Genomic DNA, 13,691 nt, shown 5'->3' with positions numbered 1-13,691 from the left:
GCTGGAAAAAGCACCGTCGGGATGCGATATTTCGGAAGATCAAGCTGTGGAAGGAAGTTTTACCAAAAATCCTATTTTTCCGGATGACGGAGGAAGCCGGAAGGGGAGCCAGGTGGACCCGGGGTGGGCCCACACCATAGGGTGGCGCGGCCCATGGCCTGGCCGCGCCACCATGTGGTGTGGGGCCCCTCGGCCTCTTTCGCCTCCTTTTCTTCGCGAAACCCTTCGTCCCGAAGACCTAAGCCACGAGAGGAATCCTCACGAAGGATTACGGCCGCCTCTGCGGGGCGGAGAACACCAGAGAGAAAAGAGCTCTCCGGCGGGCGAGGAATCCGCCGGGAAATTCCCCTCCGGAGGGGAAATCGACGACATCGTCACCGCCATCGAGCTGGACATCATCTCCATCACCATCATCATCATCTCCACCATCATCACCGCCATCTCCACCGCTGGACATCGTCACCGCTGTAGCAATTTTGGTTTGATCTTGATTGTTTGATAGGGGAAACTCTCCCGATATCGATTTCTACTTGTTGTTTATGCTATTGAGTGAAACCATTGAACCAAGGTCTATGTTCAGATTGTTATTCATCATCATATCACCTCTGATCATGTTCCATATGATGTCTCGTGAGTAGTTCGTTTAGTTCTTGAGGACATGGGTGAAGTCTAATTGTTAGTAGTGAACTATGGTTGAGTAATATTCAATGTTATGATATTTAAGTTGTGGTGTTATTCTTCTAGTGGTGTCGTGTGAACGTCGACTACACGACACTTCACCATTTATGGGCCTAGGGGAATGCATCTTGTACTCATTTGCCAATTGCGGGGTTGCCGGAGTGATAGAAACCTAAACCCCCGTTGGTATATCGATGCAGGAGGGATCGCAAGATCTCGAGTTTAAGGTCGTGGTTAGATTTATCTTAATTACTTTCTTGTAGTTGCGGATGCTTGCAAGGGGTATAATCACAAGTATGTATTAGTCCTAGGAAGGGCGGTACATTAGCATAGGTTCACCCACACAACACTTATCAAAACAATGAAGATTAATCGAGCTGTATGTAGCGAAAGCACTAGACTAAAATCCCATGTGTCCTCGAGAACGTTTGATCATTATAAGTAAACAAACCGGCTTGTCCTTTGTGCTAAAAAGGATTGGGCCACTCGCTGCAATTATTTCTCTCGCATTTTACTTACTCGTACTTTATTTATCTGTTACATCAAAACCCCCGAATATTTTTACGTGAGCATTTACAGTGAAACCTTCATCGAAACTGCTTGTCAACACCTTCTGCTCCTCGTTGGGATCGACATTCTTACTTATCGAAGATACTACGATACACCCCCTATACTTGTGGGTCATCATCCATATGCTACAGCGGAGCGTGTCTCTCTCCCGTAAAGTGAATGCTAGGATCCATTTTATTCAAACAAAACAAAAACAAAAACAAACCGACGCTCCAAGCAAAGTACATAAGATGTGACGGAATAAAAATATAGTTTCGGGGAGGAACCTGATAATGTTGTCGATGAAGAAGGGGATGCCTTGGGCATCCCCAAGCTTAGACGCTTGAGTCTTATTATAATATGCAGGGGTGAACCACCGGGGCATCCCAAGCTTAGAGCTTTCACTCTCCTTGATCATATTGCATCATACTCCTCTCTTGATCCTTGAAAACTTCCTCCACACCAAACTCGAAACAACTCATTAGAGGGTTAGTGCATAATAAAAATTCACATGTTCGGAGGTGACACAATCATTCTTAACACTTCTGGACATTGCATAAAGCTACTGGACATTAATGGATCAAAGAAATTCATCCAACATAGCAAAAGAGGCAATGCGAAATAAAAGACAGAATCTGTCAAAACAGAACAGTCCGTAAAGATGGATTTTATTAGGCCACCAGACTTGCTCAAACGAAAATGCTTAAATTTAATTAAAGTTGCGTACATATCTGAGGATCATGCACGTAAATTGTCTTAATTTTCACGAGCTACCTACGGGGAGGTAGACCCAGATTCGTGACAGCAAAGAAATCTGAAGCTACGCAGTAATCCAAATCTAGTACTTACTTTACTATCAAAGACTTTACTTGGCACAAAAAAACTCAAAACTAAGATAAGGAGAGGTTGCTACGGTAGTAAACAACTTCCAAGACGCAAATATAAAATAAAAAATACTGTAGTAAAAACATGGGTTGTCTCCCATAAGCGCTTTTCTTTAACGCCTTTCAGCTAGGCGCGAAAAGTGTATATCAAGTAACATCGAGAGATGAAGCATCAACATCATAATTTGTTCTAATAATAGAATCATAAGGTACCTTCATTCTCTTTCTAGGGAAGTGTTCCATACCTTTCTTGAGAGGAAATTGATATTTAATATTACCTTCCTTCATATCAATAGTAGCACCAACGGTTCGAAGAAAAGGTCTTCCCAATATAATGGGGCAAGATGCATTGCATTCAATATCCAAGACAACAAAATCAACGGGGACAAGGTTATTGTTAACCATAATATGAACATTGTCAACTCTCCCCAAAGGTTTCTTTTTAGCATTATCAGCGAGGTTAACATCCAGATAACAATTTTTCAATGGTGGCAAGTCAAGCATATCATAGACTTTTTTAGGCATAACAGAAATACATGCACCAAGATCACATAAAGCATTACAATCAAAATCTTTGACCCTCATTTTAATGATGGGCTCCCAACCATCCTCTAACTTTCTAGGAATAGAAGTTTCAAGTTTTAGTTTCTCTTCTCTAGCTTTTATGAGAGCATTTGTAATATGTTTTGTGAAAGCCAAGTTTACAGCGCTAGCATTGGGACTCTTAGAAAGTTTTTGCAAGAACTTTATAACTTCAGAGATGTGGCAATCATCGAAATCTAAATCATTACAATCTAAAGCAATTGGATTATCATCCCCAAGGTTGGAAAAAATTTCAGCAGTTTTATCACAAGCAGTTTCAGCAGTTTCAGGTAATTTTGCGCGCTTTGCACTAGGAGTAGAAGCATTGCCAACACCAATTATTTTACCATTGATAGTAGGAGGTGCAGCAACATATGAATCATTAGCATTTCTAGTGGTGGTAATAGTCCAAACTTTAGCTACATTTTCCTCTTTAGCTAGTTTTTTATTTTCTTCTCTATCCCACCTAGCACGCAGTTCAGCCATTAATCTTATATTCTCATTAATTCTAACTTGGATGGCATTTGCTGTAGTAACAATTTTATTTTCAATATCCCTATTAGGCATAACTTTCGATTTCAAAAGATCAACATCAGAGGCAAGACTATCAACTCTAGAAACAAGAATATCAATTTTATTGAGCTTTTCGTCAACAGATTTGTTAAAAGCAGTTTGTGTACTAATAAATTCTTTAAGCATAGCTTCAAGTCCAGGGGGTGTATTCCTATTATTGTTGTAAGAATTCCCATAAGAATTAGCATAACCTTTACCATTATTATAAGGATATGGCCTATAGTTATTACTAGAATTGTTCCGATAAGCATTGTTGTTGAAATTATTATTTTTAATGAAGTTTACATCAACATGTTCTTCTTGGGCAACCAATGAAGCTAATGGAACATTATTAGGATCAACATTAGTCCTATCATTCGCAAGCATAGACATAATAGCATCAACCTTATCATTCAAGGAAGAGGATTCTTCAACGAAATTTACCTTCTTACCTTGTGGAGCTCTTTCCGTGTGCCATTCAGAGTAATTAACCATCATATTATCAAGGATCTTTGTTGCTTCACCAAGAGTGATGGACATAAAGGTACCTCCAGCAGAACTGAATCCAATAAATTCCGCGAAGAAAAATTTAGTCCTGCATAGAAGGTTTGGATGATCATCCAAGTAGTCGGTCCATGGGTTGGGCAATTTTTAACCGGAGATTTCATTCTTTCCCAAGCTTGAGCAACATGTTCATTATCTAATTGTTTAAAATTCATTATGCTACTCCTCAAAGATATAATTTTAGCAGGGGGATAATATCTACCAATAAAAGCATCCTTGCATTTAGTCCAGGAATCAATACTATTCTTAGGCGAGAGATAGCAACCAATCTTTAGCTCTTCCTCTTAATGAGAAAGGGAACAATTTTAATTTTATAATGTCACCATCTACATCTTTATATTTTTGCATTTCACATAGTTCAACAAAATTATTGAGATGGGCAGCAAGCATCATCGGAACTAACACCAGTAAAATTGCTCTCTCATGACAAGATTAAGTAAAGCGAGGTTTAATTTCAAAGAATTCTGCTTGTAGTAGCGAGGTGGAGCAATAGGTGTGCATAAGAAATCATTATTATTTGTGCTAGTGAAGTCACACAACTTAGTATTTTCAGGGTTGGCCATTTTAGCAATAGTAAATATAGCAAACTAGATAAAGTAAATGCAAGTAAACTAATTTTTTTGTGTTTTTGATATGGCAAACAAGACAGTAAATAAAGTAAAGCTAGCAACTAATTTTTTTGTGTTTTGATATGATGCAGCAAACAAAGTAGTAAATAAAATAAAGCAAGACAAAAACAAAGTAAAGAGATTGGGAAGTGGAGACTCCCCTTGCAGCGTGTCTTGATCTCCCCGGCAACGGCGCCAGAAATTTAGTTGCTGGCGTGTAGTTGACGTGGGAGTTAGAAATCTTTTTGGTGTAACTTTTCTTCGTTCCCCGGCAACGGCGCCAGAAATTTGCTTGATGCGTGTAGTTGACACGTCCGTTGGGAACCCCAAGAGGAAGGTGTGATGCGCACAGTAGCAAGTTTCCCTCAGTAAGAAACCAAGGTTTAATCGAACCAAGTAGGGAGTCAAGAAGCACGTTGAAGGTTGATGGCGGCGGGATGTAGTGCGGCGCAACACCGGAGATTCCGGCGCCAACGTGGAACTCGCACAACACAACCAAAGTACTTTGCCCCAACGAAACGAGTGAGGTTGTCAATCTCACCGGCTTGCCGTAACAAAGGATTAACCGTATTGTGTGGAAGATGATTGTTTGCGAGAGAAAACGAGTAAAACAAGTATTGCAACGAGATTTGTATTTCAGTATTAAAAGAATGGACCGGGGTCCACAGTTCACTAGAGGTGTCTCTCCCATAAGATAAAAGCATGTTGGGTGAACAAATTACAGTCGAGCAATCGACAAATAGAGAGGGCATAACAATGCACATACATGACATGATAAGTATAGTGAGATTTAATTGGGCATTACGACAAAGTACATAGACCGCCATCCAACCGCATCTATGCCTAAAAAGTCCACCTTCGGGTTATCGTCCGAACCCCTTCCGGCATTAAGTTGCAAAGCAACAGACAATTGCATTAAGTATGGTGCGTAATGTAATCAACAACTACATCCCTCGGACATAGCGCCAATGTTTTATCCCTAGTGGCAACAAGCACAACACAACCTTAGAACTTTCTCGTCACCGTCCCGGTGTCAATGCGTGCATGAACCCACTATCGAGCATAAATACTCTCTCTTGGAGTTAAAAGCAAAAACTTGGCCGCAGCCTCTACTAGTAACGGAGAGCATGCAAGATCATAAACAACACATATGTAATAACTTGATAATTAACATGACATGGTATTCTCTATCCATCGGATCCCGATAAACACAACATAGAGTATTACAGATAGATGATCTTGATCATGTTAGGCAGCTCACAAGATCCAACAATGAAGCACAATGAGGAGAAGACAACCATCTAGCTACCGCTATGGACCCATAGTCCGAGGGTGAACTACTCACTCATCACTCCGGAGGCGACCATGGCGGTGTAGAGTCCTCCGGGAGATGAATCCCCTCTCGGCAGGGTGCCGGAGGAGATCTCCGGAATCCCCCGAGATGGGATCGGCGGCGGCGGCGTCTCGCAAGGTTTTCCGTATCGTGGTTTTTCGCATCAGGGGATTCGCGACGGAGGCTTTAAGTAGGCGGAAGGGCAGAGTCGGGGGCCTGACGAGGGGCCCACACCATAGGGCGGCGCGGGCCCCTCCTAGGCCGCGTCGCCTTGTGGTGTCGCCACCTCGTGGCCCCACTTCGTATGCTCTTCGGTCTTCTGGAAGGTTCGTGGCAAAATAGGCCCCTGGGTCTTCGTTTCGTCCAATTCCGAGAATATTTCGTTACTAGGATTTCCGAAACCAAAAACAGCAGAAAACGAGAACCGGCACTTCGGCATCTTGTTAATAGGTTAGTTCCAGAAAATGCACGAATATGACATAAAGTGTGCATAAAACATGTAGGTATCATCAATAATATGGCATAGAACATAAGAAATTATCGATACGTCGGAGACGTATCACACGCCTCCTTGTCGCATATGCTCCGACCATCGAAGCATCGCATCGAAGAAGGGAACCACCAGCCAGCTCTAGATCCCAGCCAAAAGATCTAGAAGTACCTCCCGACATAACTCCGAACACCAGCAAACAACCAAAACACCATAAATCTACTACATCTACTACAACTATGCACAACCCTAACTCTGACGTCGTTCATTGTCCGGCTACTCCCGTGGAGAGAGCACCAGAGGGGTTGAGGACTTGAGGGGGAGAATGATGACCGGCTTATACGAGCTATTTCTTTCAAAAAAAGGCGCCCATCTAAATATATGCTCATCTAGGGATTGCCTAAGAACCTGATGAGCACAGTTGTGGGCGACACCATTTAAATCTCTTTTGATGTGGAACACCTACGAATGTGTCTTCAAAATGGAGTTGAGGATCTCTGCAAAAGTTATCCTTGCATTCCAATGCAGTCGAGGGTTATCCAGTTTCCTACTCGCCATCGCTTTCGCAAGGATCTGGTTGTTCGTCGGTAGAGTTGGTATGTTTATGTTAAGTAATTCAACTAGCTTTGTTGCGAGGAGCATTGCATCATCTTCGGCTTGGAGAACAAAAGTTTCTTGTGGCTGAAGCTTGTACCATGACATTGAAGTTCTGGCCATTCTCCATGTACTGCATAAATACACAAATTCTTGTTGTTCCTACACCTTTAGGGCTTCTCTTGCATCTAAAGGTATAATTGATGCCACCCCATGGGGGTCTTAGGGTGATTTCAGTTTACTGACCGTTAGATCGGGCTTACTGGAGGATCTTGGCCGTCAATTTTGTGCCACTGGTGCGTCCGGTCAATGCTGGCAACGCGCGTGGTAAGTCTCCCTCGCTAGATCAAGCCATGGAATGGCGCTGTCCTACCCGCCTGTTGCTGCACGCGGGGCCTAAGGTCGCACTGGCCCACTCGTCGGTTGGCTGGAGTGGGATTTGGACGAGTCACACGTGAATACAGACGCGGAGCAAGTGGACGTGGTGGGCATGTGCGCTGCGTGGGCGTCCTGCCATTCGCTCCCCTCTCTAGATCAAGGTATGGAACGGTGCGTTCCTACCCGCGTGTCTGTGGCTGGGACCGGATAGAGGACGTCCCGCCCTGTCGGTCGGCTAGGTGGAATTTGGGTGAGTCTTGTGTGTGAGCTGCGGTTATGGATAATATCTTCGCTCGGCAGGGTAGCTTGGGGATTTCATGTCTCGCCGTCTTGGTCGTGGGCGCGTTCAGGTTCGTTGTCGACTCGCCATTAGCCCACACAGGGAGCTTCCACTGTTCGAGTGTCCAATGGCCGTATATTGCTGGCCTACAGCCTTTCTTCTGGAGCCGTCCGTCTCACTTTCCTCTCACCGTTTCCGCTTCGCCCTTGCCGTCCTCTCTTCCTCGTCTCGCCCGTTCGGAAGCGTCCGCCTGTAGATCGCCCGCATCCGTGCCTACCACGCGATCCGCGCCATCGGCGGTGGCCGGTGCTGCGCCATGGCGGCCCTCTATCGCGGGTTCGGTTGAGGTAAGCTATTGCTTCACCACCGGGAGTTTATTTTGTTGCGATCACGGATTCAGGGAGTTTATTCGCCAGGCTTGTTTTCGCCTCTCCTTCTTTTTTTGGCCATGCTTTTTTCCTTGACCGTCCTCACGAGAGACAAACTGACATCTCTTCCTTCCTTCCCTTTCGATTCGTCTGCTTTGGATTCTTCCGTTTCGTGCCGATCGATGCCTTTTCCATGAAAACTTGTCGTCTTCCTGGTTCGATTCATGGCCTTATATCTGTATTCTGTAGGAAGAGGCCCGTGTCCTCCTTTTCCCGGATCTGGTGGATTTTTTCGGCTCTTGGATTCTTCCGCTTCGTTGCCGGTAGATGTTTAACCAATGAATTAGCTTAGTTAGTTAGATCTGACAATCTTTCCCATGAAAATTTGGCATCTTTCTGGTTGGATTACTGCCCGTGTTTCTGGAGGCAGAGGACCGTGTATTCCTCTTCCTGGATCTGGCTGGGTTTTTCCCCTTCTCTTTTAGATTACCTGCCTGTATTCCTCTTCCTGGATCTGGCTGTATTCCTATAATGGCTTCCAATGGCTTCTCTGCCTGACGTGATTTATAATGGCTCTGTGTTTCGTCTTTGAAGGTTGTGGCTTTGCTGGGATTTCCGCGTCGGATGGTCGCAACTGCTCTTTCAGACGTCATGTTCTCACTCCACACCACCTTGCCTAAAGCGAAGGTGATAGATTCAATCTTTTCCGCTGCTCAAATTTACACTAGTGTTGCCCCTTTCCCATCTATATTGCCCTGTTTATATTGTTCTATGTATATTGAGCAGGTGAAAAAAGGAGAAGCCTGACTTTATTTTGTATTGTTGGTGGTTTGTTTAAAAAGAAGGTATGATATCTAGGTAACTGCAAGGCATTTCTGTGTGTCCAGTAATTGCTCTGAAACTTATTTGGGCCACTGGTTAACCATTATAACATTGATTATTCCTGAAACATCATTTAGTCTTTATCATGGTCTGTACCCAATTTCGAGTTTTTCGCGGGCTGATTGCTGTTCCAACTTACAGTTTACGTAGATGTAATTTCTGCTAATATATTACAGGTGTATTGTTTGACTTTATCGTTTTCCAGATTTAAGTTTGCTAGGTTTATTCCATTTCTTACAAATTTTTTTTTCAGATTTTTCTAAACCTGGACGTTTCTTATATGAAAATTTTAACTTTTGCATCAAGGTAAACCTTCCGCTTTCCATTATGTGTTTGTGTGGGTGCATCTGGCAGTTTAGGTCAGGCATTCGTTGTTCTTACCAATTTGGAACCCATATTTGGATATCATCAAATCATATACTTTGAGAAATACAAACTGCAGTTATATCATACTTTTAGGTTTGAAAGCATTTATAGGAACACTCAACTTTAAACTATTTTCCTTTTTGGTGTGTACAACATTTTGTATGTACTTCGTTTGCAGCGTGGGATCCAGTTAGATTAGTTCATGGCTTTATGCAGACATATTTATTGTAATACTGTTAGGTAGGACACAAAAATATCCATATTTTATTTGGCAGTGGTACTACGTTCATGTTTGTATTTAAATGGGAAAACAGATTTATTTTTTAAAATTTGTGCATGGTAATCAGACCCTCTTTTTGCATATAGTTTTTCATTACTCAGTCATGCACTTTACTTGGCAGCAATGGTGTTTTAGAATTACTATGTGATTTTATTTTACATTCCTTGTCTTCACGCACCAGAGAAGGAGGCGGCATACAAAGGGCGTGGAGGTGGAGGACGAGCGGGCCATCACCATCATCCTCACAGCAGGTGGAGTGCGGGCTGCAAGGAGGATCTTGCGAGGCACTCGTTCTGCTACTCTCTGCTCTCCGGCGTTCAAAAGGAGGCTCTCGTGCAGCCCCAGGTATACGAAATCCTTATCTTGCCTCCTCACCCTACATCTCTCCCTAGCTACACGTTTTCTGTTTTGTACTTGTGGTGTAAAGATACACCGACATACTGTAACCTCTGTTGGTAATTTGACTTCAATTTTTCTTATATGGCTTAGGATCAATGCCCACAACCTTGGATTCATAAGTTTTACGGATTGCATTCTCTGATTATATTAGATCAGATGGTTTTCTATAGGCTCATAAGGAGGCTCTCCTGCTCATGTTTTATCCTGTTAGTATATAGAAGCAGTTGGCCAGTATCTTTGCATTCTTAATAAAGATCCATAATCTTCATGCAAATATGGTTGGAGAAATGTCCTAAGAAATGGTTTCTATTAAGATATTTGATATTTGATCTATGTGATGATGTTTTGCTGTTTTTTAGGCATGTATTTGGACCTGAGAAGCTATTTTTATTTTTATTTTGCATAGGCTCTTGTGTGTGACACATGTTTGATCGGCATAAGCCATCGGAATCGACGAAGAGGACAAGGTGATGTCCACCGCGGTCGTCGTTCAAGCGCCTAGGCCCTAGCAGCTGAGAAGTGTTTGGCATGTACCAAGGTATCAAGACCTCCTCCTCGTGCTTGCTTCTGATGTTGTCCCTCCAATCCTTTAATTTACTTAGGACAGGATGTACCCAACTCAGTCTCACATGGGAGGTGTTATTTGCCCTATAGTCTGGTTATGCAGGGAAGAGACTCTAGAAGGGGTAATTTAGTTTTTGCTGATTTTGCTTCCCGATGTCTGCTATTCCTTTATTCATTTGTTGGAGCTGGTTGCATCCTACTGTCAGCTGGCATACCATTCCTATTGGGTGTGCTGCTATGCTCCCTGCTCATATGCATTGTAGTTGTTGAATTTAGGATTGTTTTGTATATAAGCATCCATAGTTATTCATTTCTCTGGATGTACTGCACTTAATGGTTGTGCACCATGGTAATAATTTGTTGGAACTTTAAGTAATAGTTTGTTGAAGATGGTTTGTGAGTTTCTAAGTACAATAGAGTAAGATGTAGAATTTTCTACAAGAAAATTCATACCGAGACCGCTCTAGATGTGTATAACTCTTTTAATTCCATCCATCCAATATGTAGTGCTGGTGCCTATGAGTTGCATGCAATTAGATCACATTTTTGATGGAGGATTCTCTTTTCTTCTACAATCAGCCGTATGTTTTGAAATGTGTTTTCTAAATAGATATATTAAGAAAATTTATGTATTTCATTATGGAACAATAAAGCATCGGTATATCGTCTGGTTGCTCCGTTTTGGGCATTTGAATTGGCAATACTTGCCTCAACTTATAATTCAGTAGCACTGAAAATTTAGAATCATTTGACCTGATATATCGTCTGGTTACTATAACTTTCACTCTTAGTTTCCTTCAATGTACCAACCTTAGTGGACGTGAAGAATAAAGGGCTTAGTTAGTGACAGTAGCTGATATGGATAAAAAACAACACGAAACCACCGGAGCCTTGCTAGAACAAAAAGGAGTTAATGTATCTTTCTTTCCAAATTCCATCTACTTTGAAGACAAGAATGCACTAGAGAATAGCTTTAAATATATTGTCTTATAATAAATACTCAGTGACGAACAACATACCAGGCGTTGATGCACCGATTAGCATCTGCTTGAGTAGCTATGTAGATTGTTTGCCCTCCATTCTTTTTTTCTCCTGCGGCTCTCCATTTGCCACTGCCTACTGCCACCGAGTCATTCCTCTTTATTCTACAGCAAGATGGTGTTCTCTAGCGAGGCTGTTAGCTTTAAATGTGTGACCTTCACTTGTAGATAAGGCTTCTCTCTGGTCTCTCGGTGCCCATTATTTGGTTTCTCCTCTCTTGATACCCACCGGTAAGGCTTCTTGTCTTCCTATTATGATTGGGTGTTCCCTATGGCCATTCTTCAAATGCACCTGTTTTCAGCCCAACACATCAGCCTGGAACACAGGTCCATAAGTTATTTAAAAGTCTACGCTAGCTTTTGGTGAAAATAGAAGTAAAATTGGAAAATAAATGGCTGACTATATTCTGCAAAATCAAAATTAATATAGAAATTTTGCATAATCCAAGACATGCAAGATACTTTTTTCACCTTGTCCATAAGTTTGTATTGATGCGTGTGATGGGTGCCAGTTTTCGGTGGAAAGCCGGCTGGTGCTTGTCCCTCCATGTTGGGTAGGAACTAAGCTTTGAAAGGTGGTAATGGAAAAGTGTTGTCTTCCCTCGTTATCTTTGAGTGTGAAACATTGTGGTGCTCAAGCTTGTTCAGCTACGCCTTGCATGGGACTCTGATGCTCTATATTTTTGGTCATAAACTCATAACATACCAAAGGTTTTTTGTCCATACCCATAGCCAAGTTAGGAAATGAAAACAATCTGTCTACTCTTCTGTCTTTAGAACAAAAAATTATACTTACAAACAAGTTGTTGTACACCTGGATGGTATTATCACCTGCTAGCATATCTATTTAGCTTGTGGTGCAGACCACTTTCTTATATCAATAACATAACCTAACGTTTGCATATGTTTTTTGTTTTTTGCTTCTGTGGTTGAGTTTAATCAGCCGGTTATATTAGGTTTTGTCAGTTAGCCTGGCCTTATCGTCTAAATATTTGCCAATGTTTACTCATCCTTTAGATAATGAGGCCAATAACAATATAATCATCTAATTATTTGTCAATGATATCACAAAAAACATGACAGTACATATTGCGTGAACTCATTTAATTAGTAGTACATATCATGTGAACTCATCCATTTGCTCGAATTAGTGCAATTAGTTACCTGCTAGTGCTTTCTTTACTTTTTCCTGCAGTGCGCTCAACTGGCTTGACCATTCAGTATATCGCACCATTTCTTGCTAATTGAACATTTACATCCTTGGTTGGACCATTATCTCCTGTGCATAAAATGCATGCAATCAGCTCAACATGTATGCAACTTTTTTTTTAGCAACACGATCCAGCCAACAGTAAGTTCTAGCTTATAATGAAGCTAATTCTTAAAAGATCTATTAGATGTTTACATGAGATGTACACTTAGGCTAAGTTGATACTGCAGGGTTCCTTGCCGGTCAATCCAGTGGACCAGTTCAAAGAGAAACTGAAGAAGGGTTGATCTACAGGCTCAAGTCATTCATGATTGTTGCTGCCCGGCCCAAATACAGGACAGCAGACCACCTCTATAAGATTAGAATTTGTCAGAGCACAAAGGTCAATGAGGCTGTGCCGGTGCCTGAAAACTTCTTTCTGTACGCGTATAACGCAAAGTCATTTGATGATGTGCACTGCCCTCACGGGTAGAGATACAAGTCTGCTTGCCAATGCTTGGCTTGCATATGTAATCTATCTAACAGTGGTTCTATGAATTTGCTTTGATCTTCATACTGTAAAGCTTATCATGGGATTTTGTGTGTGGAAGCGATAACCATAGGTTACAGAAATGTTTCCATGTCTCAATGCTCGCTAGCATATGCATTTTATCTGGTTCTCTAATATATATGTGCCATAAAAAGTAGTATGCAACTTCTTTGTTTTATTGTTTTCTCTTCAGTAATCTGTGATCCTTCCTGAGCACTTTTGCCTTTTGGTGCTAAAGCTGTTGTTCTTGGAGGTGATTTTACGCAAGTTCTTCCAGTTAAGCCAGTAGGGGAAAGTTATAGTACTCCTTGCCTGGGAGGTCGGGCAATCGTTTGCCCTACGAATAATGTTGCAGATGATATAAACGATATTGTGCTCTCTAGAGTTCTGGGGAACTTGACAACTTTGATAGTTGTGATACTATCTGCAAGAGCATGGACCATGTGGCTGACCCTGACTTACTATATCCATCACAGTTTCTTCAGAAAGTTGATCTCAGTAATTTCCTCCATCACAGGATTTCACAAAGTTTTCTTCTCTAATCAAGAGGGGGGGCTAGGA

General features: G+C 42.0%; 1 long non-coding RNA gene across 2 annotated transcripts; it reads left to right on the top strand.

Annotated features, from left to right (window-relative positions):
* The first annotated feature begins 8,452 nt into the window (after nucleotides 1-8,452).
* Nucleotides 8,453-13,213, top strand: LOC124676369. Of its 2 annotated transcripts, none has more exons than XR_006993589.1 (6): nucleotides 8,453-8,547; nucleotides 8,647-8,705; nucleotides 8,996-9,048; nucleotides 9,570-9,733; nucleotides 10,194-10,325; nucleotides 12,832-13,213. It is a non-coding gene; the product is annotated as an uncharacterized LOC124676369 (long non-coding RNA). The 2 variants fall into 2 exon arrangements; XR_006993590.1 differs by having other exon boundaries at nucleotides 10,194-11,622.
* The last annotated feature ends 478 nt before the right edge of the window (nucleotides 13,214-13,691 follow it).

This window comes from Lolium rigidum, chromosome 7 (genome assembly GCF_022539505.1).
Source record: "Lolium rigidum isolate FL_2022 chromosome 7, APGP_CSIRO_Lrig_0.1, whole genome shotgun sequence".
Lineage (NCBI taxonomy): Eukaryota > Viridiplantae > Streptophyta > Magnoliopsida > Poales > Poaceae > Lolium > Lolium rigidum.
The sequence above is the reverse complement of the archived record's forward strand: the minus strand, read 5'-3'. Positions and strand labels throughout refer to the sequence as shown.